We start from the raw sequence: 10,785 nt of genomic DNA on the forward strand, positions 1-10,785 counted from the left end.
ATTTATTTTTAGTAACTTTGTGGTTATTAATATACTTTTACTTGTCTCTGTTTCAATACTCTATAAACATTTTCTTCAGTTTGACCAACAGTTGCATTATGCTGTAGTAACCTGCAGGGGGTGGTGTTGGATTTGGAGTTGTACCTCCCAAACCTTGGCCTGTGAAATACCTGATGGTCTGTTTATCATAGCTATGACCCTACTTCTGGATGAGAACTTTCTGTATTAATGTACTACATTTTTGACCAAATATCAAAAGAAGAAACTAAAGTGAGAAAGAATTCATTTTGACTCACTACTGAAGAGAGCACCATCTTCTATGGGGGAGGCCTGGAAGCTAGGGCTCTCTCTGTGGTTGTAGGAATTTGTGGCACATTTCAGTTAGCCTATGGAAAGCAGATTGCTTTATCAGGAAATGGATCTAGGCTATTTTCTTAAGCCTAACCCTACGGAACCATGTCTAACAGCTGGGTCCCTTCTCCAAAAGGTTCCACAGCCTTCCAGAAAACACCAGTGGTTGAGACCCAAGGTTCTAACACATGAGTACCCACATTGTTGGGATTCTTTTACTCAACTTCATAATTTGAGGGTTCAACTGTGTTCTTTTTTTGGCATATTTCATTCATTCTTCAGTTTGCAATGCTACCGTTCTGGCACCAGTTGATGACAACACTTATGGAGTGCTTGACACAGAGTCAGGCCAGTGGCACAGAGTGCTTGTCCCTCAGTTGGAGCAGGGCTAATAGAGCACTCCACAGATGGTGAAAACAACATATGCTGAGTAGCACAAAATGAGAGCAATGGTGATAGAATGCAGTAAGAGAAATACTAACCAACTTTGCACATTGTAAGAGCCAGGCTTTGGTGGCTGCAGAGATGTCTCAGCAGTGAAAAATACTTGCTGTGTGTCCAGATGACTTGAGCTGGGTTCCTGGAGTACACATCTGGAAGCATACAACCACACACAACTCCGTCTTTATGGGATCTGTCAACCACTCCAGGCCCCACAGGCAGGTTCTCTCTTCCTCCTCTTCCTTCGTCCCTCCATCCCTCCTTTCCTTCCTCCCTCTCTCCCTCCCTTCCCCTCACTCTTCATGCACAGATATATACATGCACAGACCAACACACATACACATAAATTAAGATAAATCTGAAGAAAACAGAGAATCAGGATTGAGAGTGTGCTTAGCACACTGTAATAATAATTCACTGTAGGACAATTTCCTTTTGTTTGTTTTAAAGCTGATATTTAGGATTTCAGCATTGTGCCCATGATTCCCAATGTTCACCATGTTCTTTCTTTTCTTTAAAAGCATTTTTCTTTCACGTGACTGAGGTTGGCACAAGGAGACAGAAGGAAAAGAAATGCCAACGAGCCAGGCGGTGTGGGTGTATGCCTTAAATCCCAGCATTTGGGAGGCAGAGGCAGGCAGAGCTCTGGGTTTGAGGCCAGGCTGGTCTACAGAGTGAGTTCCAGGAGAGACAGAGTTACACAGAGAAACCCTGTTTTAGAAAAAAAGGAAACTCTTTCCCCTTCTCTATAAAGTCTGCATACGAGCAGTTAGGACTCCCTGAATCTCTTTGGAGGTTCTGTGTTAGAAAAAAAGATCAAACAAACAAACAAAAACAACAACAACAACAACAAAAAAAACCAACACATCTTGTCTCCTGTGCCCTGAATTCATGAATTCCTTAAAAGTACAAGGTTCTGGACTACTGACCATGTCCAGTTTTACCCTATGAGGTTTATATTGCCTGACAAGATAAGCTAGGTGTGTGTGTGTGTGTGTGTGTGATCTCTGTAACACATGGAAAATATCAGTGTCTTCATGTATGTATAGGGTGGAATGTGACTCTGTGTTTAAGATTCCATACAGGACAGTGCACACTCCAACTGAAGGGGGTACATGTTTGCCATTTACTCATCATCTGTAATAATATACATTCTTTATTATTGTTTGAGAATTTTTTGTGACCTGCTCTTCTAGATATTCTTCCAAATGAAATCCTGTCTACTCAGTACTGACCTGAAGAAGAAAGAAGCTGCCTATAACCACAGCCATCTTGACTGAAAGGCTATCCTTTATAATGAATGCATGGAGACCTCGAGTCTCTGATGAGTCAGGTGTTTGTGGGATACCGCAGGCACAGGAAGGCAGAAACCACAATGTTCTCATCCATATGTGGAAGGAGAAAAGTTTCCTTTCTTAGAAGGTAGGAGCCAGAGGGTCAAGGACACAAGAAACCCACAGAATCAATTAATCTGGGCTTTTAGGGGCTCACAGAGACTGCCCCAACAACCAGGGAGCATACATGGGACTGACCTAGGCACTCTGCATGTATGTTACAGTTGTGTAGCTTGGTCCTCTTGTGGGACTAACAGTGGGAACAGGGTCTGTCTTTGACTCTTTTACTGGCTTTTGGGATCCTACTCCTCATACTGGGATTTTTTTTTTTAGAAGTTTAATCATTTTATTTATTTATTTATTTATTTTGTTGAAAAAAATTTCTGCCTCCTCCCTACCTCCCATTTCCCTCCCTCTCCCCCTCCCCCCACTCTTCTCCCCCTCCCCTCACTCCTCTCCCCCTCCCCCAACTCCATTCTGCCTCCCTCTCAAGTCTGAAGAGCAGTCCAATTCCCTGCCCTGTGGGAAGTCCAATGTCCTCCCCCCTCCATCCAGGTCCAGGAAGGTGAGCATCCAAACAGGCTAGGCTCCCACAAAGCCAGTTCCTGAAGTAGGATCGAAACCTAGTGCCATAGTCCTTGATGTTAATACATGGAGAAGTACTTAGTCTTGCCGCAACTTGATAGGCCATGTTTTATTGATACTCATGGGAGACTTGCCTTTTCCTGGATGAAGATGGAAAAGGAGGGGATTGGGGAGTGGGAACAGAGGGGGTAGGGGAGGGGCTGGGAGGAGAGGAGGGAGGGGATAATGTGACTGGGATGTGAAATAAATTTATAAAAAAGAAGGTAAGAATCAAACACTGGCCACTAGAGTCTTGGCAATGAGGAGTTCATCAAAATTAGATAGAATGATAAGTATCAAATATAGTTGGAGAGGAGGTCTAAGTTCTAGTGTGTACTAAAATCATCTACTACAGCAACACCAACTACTACTACATATGTTCCTGATGTGCTTCTATGTGTGCATGTGCCACCATGTGAATGTCAGAAAAGAAATTTGTGTAGTGGGAAATCTAGGGGCAGCCGCGTCACTGCGGAGCCATCAAAAGCCTTTTGTGAGCGTTTGATGTCAGCTGCCTGCTTTGCAGTCAGAATCCAAAGGCACGGATTAGAATTTGTAGAGCCGTTCTAACAGGAACCCGACTAGAGAAAACAAAACTCACACGGTGGGAAAGTACAAAAGAATCCTGGCTGTCTATGCCCCTAAAACCAGGTACCGAGGCTCTAATCCAGGTGCTGGTGTCTGGAGAGGGTCCTGGACCGGTGAGGGTGGATACTATTCAGGGTGGTCCGGGGTACAGTGGAATGTGGGCCAAACAGCCCACTGTTGACATTGCATCAGCCTGTGCACAAGTACCCCCTGTGCACAGTACAGCCTAAGAAAGTGCCTGGGATAAGTTACCAACAGTGTGCACAGGACACAGAGACCCTGTGCACCAAAATGCACTTAGCAGTTGAAATATATTACATTTTAAGTAGCCCGCCCGTGGGTCCAGGTAAACTCCACTGGGTGGGTGCCGTGTTGAATACACCTGACTCTACCTGTGGGGCTGGGAATGCAGGGAGTAGAGAGACCACGAGCCTCATAAGGCATGGGGGGGGGGGCTCTCCCTTCTAGTGACAACCCACATTTTCACCAATGGCTCTTGGACTTATTAGGACAACTCACATTTCAGCCCCAGCTGTCACAGTGTAGGAGTGATAATTATTAACCCAACTTCATGCCCACTCCATGCCAGTTCCACCTCGGATACAGATGTGCTGTAGCAGATTGGCCTCTCTCCCTTGCGGGTCGCCTTAAGGTGAGGATTGGGAGCCACAGGGTACAGACACTGCTCTGTGGCAGTGTGGGTGGTATCAGTGCCTCCTATTCTGACATAATTCTCTGCATGATGTTCAGGGCCTCTGGTGAATTCAGGCTCACCCATCTACCCCTCTGAAGCTTCTACCTCCTCTCCTAAGACTACTCAACTGTAGTGAGCATCAGGAAACCAGAGTAGCCTGCAGGGCCAGGGGCACTGCCATGGCCACTCTTCTCTCCCACAGCAACAGAACAAACTTCAAAGTGGCTCCTTCTCTGCCACAGCCGTGGACTTTAATGCTCACAGTTCTCTGTGGGCCCCTGTCCATCCATCTGCATGGCAGACCGTGGATGCTGTGGAACCCAGCCCATGCTCAGGTGAACCTGTAAGGCACGTGGTATCCCAGGCTACAGTGTCACCGTGCAGACCATGGATGTAGTAATAGCCAGCCCAGGGTCAGGTGAACCTGGAAGACACGCAGCATCCCAGGCTACAGTGTCACCTGCCATGGGGCTGTTATGGTTGAGATATTGAGTGTTGGAGATTTTGTCCCTACTGGGTAAGTTGAGTCACAGGGGATCCTAGACTGCAGCATCGTCCTTGTGGGGCTGTATTCCTAAAGCAAAGTGAGTGATAGCATCGATGGCCAGCCCGGCGTGGATCCATTTCCTCACAGATGTTTCAAATGTCAAGCTCTCCAAAGAGTGGGATTGTGTAAACTACTAGATGCATACAGCTACAGCTGTGTCATGACGATGACAAAAGAGTCACTTAGATATATCCTGCCCCGCTGGGGAGGCAACCAGACTGGATCTGTGGGGGGAAAGGATGCCTTCAGATTTGGGAGTGCGGCAGTGTCCTAAGGAAGACAAAGACTTGTTCAGTGTCTCCATGAAACACGCCAAGATGCTGAGTGGCAGGGCTACATGCCTAAGAACAGGATGCCATGGCACAAGCCACAGTTTTTACCTCAACCACTACCATCCCAGGAACCTTGGAAAACTCCCAGGCAGGCCAGGCAGGCCTCAGTGAACTTCAGGTGACCTCTCTCACCCTTTGTCTCAAGAGGGAGCAGCTGGGCAGAGAACCACCTGAAGTACCTACTATTGGAAAATGCCGGGCTTGTGATCGGCTCTTTTTTAAAATTTTATTTATTTATATTTTATGTATGAGTGTTCTGCGCATATACCTGCAGGCCAGGAGAGGGCATCATATCCTGTTCTAGATGGTTGTGAGCCACCATGTGCTTCTAGGGATATTATCTTCAGGTGTGTGGCTTTTGTTTATGCTGCATTTGTTTGACTCTGTGAAGCTGTGATTCGTGGCCTGTCTTGAACATCTGATGGTCTGATAGCGAGGCAGGAGAAAGGATAGGCGGGGCTGGCAGGCAGAGAGAATAGATAGAAAGGGGAAACTGGGAGAAGGAGTCCTGAGTAAGTAACCTGAGAAGGGGGACATCAGGGGCCAGCCACCCAGCCACCCAGCAATCCACGGAGTAAGAATAAGATTTAAAAAGTAAAATAATGGGAAAAACACAGAGGACAAAGTGTAGATGGAATAATTTAAGAAAAGTAAGCAAGAAACAAGCCAAGCTAAGGCCGGACATTTATAATTAAGAATAAAACTCCATGTGTGATTCATTTTGGAGCTGGGTGGTGGGCTCCCCAAAAAGACTCCAAAGAGCATAGCATCATATTATTCCAATGCGGTTCCTGGGAATTGAACTCGGGACCTTCGGAGCCATCTCTCCTTAAGAGGGGTCTAAATGAAAGCCATGCTAGCACAGTCTGAGGCTTGGTAGACCTGCAGCTAAGCAGAATTTTGCTGCACTCCCTTTGCGATTTATAAGCAGTCTATTTCTTGACAGGCTAACCTAGGCCTCTCCAGTATATTCCTACTCCTGTGTTGTAACAAGAGGCAGTAGAGGCCTCTTCTGGGTGGTCCATCGTCACCTACTGTCCCTGGCACAGGTAGAGCAGGCTGAGCTGGTGACACTGGAACAGGTGATGCTCTGGGGGCCCAGGCCCAGGCCCAGGCACCCAGGATTAGCAGCTGGAAGGCCACTGGGGAGATGCTGAGGCTGCAAACCCTGAGCTCACTTGCACCTCAGGAGGAAGCTGGAGACGACAGAGAACTCAAACAGAGGACTGGGGATGGGTAAAGAACCACAGCCCGGGGCTAGAAGAGCTCCAGGGGGCTTCCATGGATAGAGAGCTAACAGCTAAGAGCCAAGAGTCCCGGCACCCAAAGCTAGAGAACCGCACGCCGTTGTAGAAGGCCTAGACTTGCTCCGGCCTGAGCGCTTTGAGGCTGAAACTAGCGCTGAGGAAGGAGAGCTGTGAGCCTCTCAAGTTTGCAACCCATGAGACCCTGGCATGTGGGAGCCCAGGGCCATCAGCACCCCCAAAGCTCCCCCAGCCTACCACATCTGAATAAGGCAGATGGAGCCAGCTGTTGATGTCCCAGGCTGGGCGGGGCTCCATGCAGACACATTCCACCAGACCTCTCTCCTGTCTGCCTCCCACACTCTTCGGTCTTCTTCCTCTCCAACACTCAGCGACCCATGTAACTCGTGACTGGCCTTGATGCTTTTACATCGTACATCCGCTCACAGAACCCCAACCTCGGAGAGAAAACCATTTAAACTGGACCGAAGACATTATTGGTAAAAGAGAAAAAAACCAAGGAGAGAGTTTAAAGACAGAGCTGAGGATCACCAGAGATGACGAGATACAGAGTATGGCAGAGACGGCAAGAAACACCTAGTTCTCAGAGGGAGGTTGTGGAAAGACCTGAGGATCTGGATCTGGTTTTGTTAGCTCTCAGGCTTCTCCCGAACAGCACTCCCCAACTCTTTGTGACCGTGTAGGTGACCGTGTAGGTGACCGTGTAGGTGACCATGTAGGTGACCGTGTAGGTGATAGTATATGTGATGGTGGAGGTGACTATCACGTCAGACCACCCACTTTCTCCACAAGGGTCTTCTGGAGCAACAGAAGCCACTAAGACTCTCAATCTGCTCACCCCCCCCCCCCCATCACATCCGGCCAGAGCAGGGGGACCAGAGGAAATTCGATTGGAGGGCTAGCCAGAGAAAGAGCATTTGTCTACCCAGCAGCCTCCAGCGTCCTCCCCACAGCTCAGGACAATGGGCACTTCTCTGTTGATTTTCTGTTCTCAGCTGGACAGAGGGTAAACTGTGACAGGCAAGACCTACCAAAGAAAGTGGCCTGTGTAGAGAGTGTGCCCCCGGGGCTTGGTGATGTCATGCTAAACCAGGGAAGGAAAAGGAACTGGGAACATGGGTGGGGGTGGGGGGAGGCAACAGGAAAAGTACAAAGAGGAAACAGATTTCCAGAGACCTTCTTCCAGGCCACAGGTCCTGAGCCAGCTGCTGCTGGTGTTGGGGTGGACACTCGGGGACATTGAAGCCCGTAGTGACCTGCATACACCTGGCTTGCTGTTGCTACCACCCATGCGGTGGATTCCTGCACTGGGCTGCAGAGCACTGGTGGGGAACGGGAGGTAAAACACTGGGTCTCGTGGCCCAAGGTCTGTATTACACCAGAGAAGCTGACTGGAAAGCCAGGTGGTGGTGGTGTGCGCCTTTAATCCCAGCAGAGTCGGGGGTGGGGAGGGGTGGGGGGGGGGATCTCTAAGTTCAAGGCTAGCCTGGTTGATCTACAGAGCTAGTTCCAGGACAGCCTAGGCTACACAGAGAAACCCTGTCTCACGATGGGGGCGGGAGGCAGGCATGGCAGAGCAGGGGCTTCTTCATATAAGACTCCAAGGTCAAGTAGCATTTTAAATGTGAATGTCCTGAACAGCAGAGGGGTCAGTGTTCAGCTCTTGACCTCATAGTGCCCAGGAAATCCTTTGAAAGGACGGGTTTTTTTTTTTCTTAAAGTTTACATACTTACAGCTCCATATTTTAGAAAAGGGGAGCTGAACAACCCAGCAAGACCGTACAAGCAAGGTTAATAAGGAATTTACAGACAGACAGATGTACTTGGCCATGTCCAACTTGCAGCCGGGGTGCCCCAGAATAGCTAGGAATGCAGCTCGACACAAAATGGTAAGCTTACTTATAATGAAGGAGACTTGGGTTTTTGTTTGGTTTGGGTAGTTCTATGTGTATTGAGTGTGTATGTTTTTGTATGGGTGCATGCGTGTGTGCATACATGTAGAGGCCAGAGGTTGACACCGGGCATCTTTCACTGATGGGTACCCAAGCAATCAGAGGGCAACTCTGTGGAATTGGTTCTCTCTCTTATGCGGGTTCCAGGACATGAACTCAGTCCATAAGGCTTTCATCGTTCAATAGCAATTGCTTGACCCTGAGTCATTTCACCACCTTAGTTTTTAAGACACAGTCTCTCACGGAGAGGCCAATTCAGCTATGCCGGCTGCCAATGACCTGGGGTCCTCCTGTCTCCATCTCCCCAGCACTGTGTTGCACACTGCCCCAGCTGGGGTACCCAAACTCATGTCCCCATGCTTGCATGGCAAACACTTTATTGACTAAGCCACCTCTCCAGCCTATAATTAATCTTTACAACACCACTGCGCAGCTCTTAAGTTCAAACCTTGAAGGTGACAGTCTATCACAATGTCAGTAGCTTGGTCACACCCGACAGTTTGTCTCACTGATCTCGGCTTTCCCCAGACGAGCGCCTTACACTGTTCCAAGGTTCAAGTTGTCTACGTTCCTCCAGCCTTCACCTGAAGGGTGAGAAGGCCCAGAAGTCTTGACAAGAGCCTGGAGGCTTGAGGGCTAGGAACCGGCTGTAAGCAGTGCCCCCCCCCCCCCCAAGTCCAGGAATCTCTGTGACCATACTTTACAGGAACATGTCCCATAGATTTGGGCGGTCACCACATAAAAGTTATCCAGTCCTAATGCATGCAATTCTTTTCTAGGCTACCATACTCAGGAACTGTGTTAGAATGGGGACGCTACACTCGACATGCTCATGAGGGGCACCGTGACTGCCTGTGGACAGCTCACTCCATGGCTGCTGAGTCTGTAGAGGAGCTGGTGCTCCCTGGCTATCATTACTCAGGTTTTGATCTAGGTCTGGGTCTGACCCGGCCATCTGCATCCCTGCTGTCACCTCCTCTGCTCACTGCATGCCTTGCCACTGAACTTCATTATAGCATATATCCTGACCTTGTTTGGATCATTTCCTGGGACATTTATAGTAAAAGAGCACCTGAGCTGGTGAGACGGCCCAGCTGGTAGGGGCACTTGCCACCGAGCCTGGCAACCGAGTTCAATCCTGTGCTACCCGACTGGTGGAAGAAGAGAACCAGCTCCCACCAGCTGTCCTCTGACCTCCGTATGCAGAGCATGGTGCATATGGGATCCTTGTCTCACACAATAAATAAAAGGCAATTTAAATTTGTAAAGCACACATTTAGAAACTTCTTATACAAACTGCAGTTTCCTTGTAAAAGAGGTCTTTCAATATATGAAGAGTTTACATAGGGCTATTAACAAATATTAAATTTTAAATATTGAATATCAAAGTATTCAATATTTTGGGATTAAAAATTAATCCTCAAATAAGAAACCATTGGGGGAGAATCAAATAGATTTGATAATCAAGAAAAGAACTGCTGAAGAGATAACTCAGTGATTTAAAAAAAAAAAACACAGTTGAGGTCAGAGGAAAACCATGGCTGAGGGTCCTCAGGGACCACCTAAGTTGGCTTTTTGAAGCAGTGTCTTACCAGCCTGGAATTCACTAGGTAATCTAGGCTGGCTAACCACAAGCCCCAGAGATCCACCCTTCTCCACCTGTTTCCACCTGCCCATTTCTTGGATTACAACACATATTATCATGTGTGACTTTTTTTGGGTGCAGTCTGATTGTGGAACCAGGTCTTGTGTTTACAAGGCAGACTTGGAATCATCGCCTGTACCCAAATGTCATCCCGAATAGAAGGAGCAGGAAAGAGATACAGAAAGATAAGAGTGATTGGTTGTTTTTCAACCACACCTGATAGAAACGGTAGCACTGGAGTCTGGACAATACATTGGAATCAAGGCTCATGGGCCTCACGACCCTGGAACCTTGTTTTCAGAGCTCTGTGTTTTAACATCTGATACTCCAGATTCCGAGGCAAACACACAGTGTATGGGTGTCCTCAAGGTTCCAGCAGAATCTGGACATCCCCTCCCAGCACATACACACACACTGGAAATCTGGCTGTCCCTAAGAGCAAGAGTATTCTCCTAGGGTCCAAGGCCTGCACCTCTCTCCAGGAAGAGAGCATCAGTTGTACTCCAGCCTTTCCCCATGCATAGGAGGGAATAAGGAGACTACTGTGGGGTCTGCCCCATCAAAGAGCATGCTTTGCGGCCCTCCGAGCATCTGGACTTCTCTTCCCAGTGGCTGTAGAGACCAGTATCAGCCCAGGACACCCCAAGACGAAGTTCTCAGCACAAAGATTTGCTTGCCGTATAGGGACAAAGGGCAGGGAATAAGAGACAAGGTAGGAGACGGAGGATGAGGGAGAAGGGAAGGGGTATTTGTCCTGGGAGGGACAACGGACTGCCTCTGGAGAGTAGACAGGCATGACCCATGGGCAAACGGCAGTTTATAAGGTAAATGGGGAAACCCTGTGTTAGAATGAGGTGTCTAATTTTGATTGGATTGATTTTTTTTAAATCAGGGCAGCCATAAGGGGGTTCTTGATTTTTGGACTTCAATACTTTGATGGCTGGACCTTGTTAAACAGCCTCAGGAGGAGGAAGGGCCAAATAAGGGAATCGATTGTGTAGGAATGGAATCT

The sequence above is a fragment of the Microtus oregoni genome, unplaced genomic scaffold (assembly GCF_018167655.1).
Source record: "Microtus oregoni isolate MIOR12 unplaced genomic scaffold, Mior012 000024F_ref0000369, whole genome shotgun sequence".
Lineage (NCBI taxonomy): Eukaryota > Metazoa > Chordata > Mammalia > Rodentia > Cricetidae > Microtus > Microtus oregoni.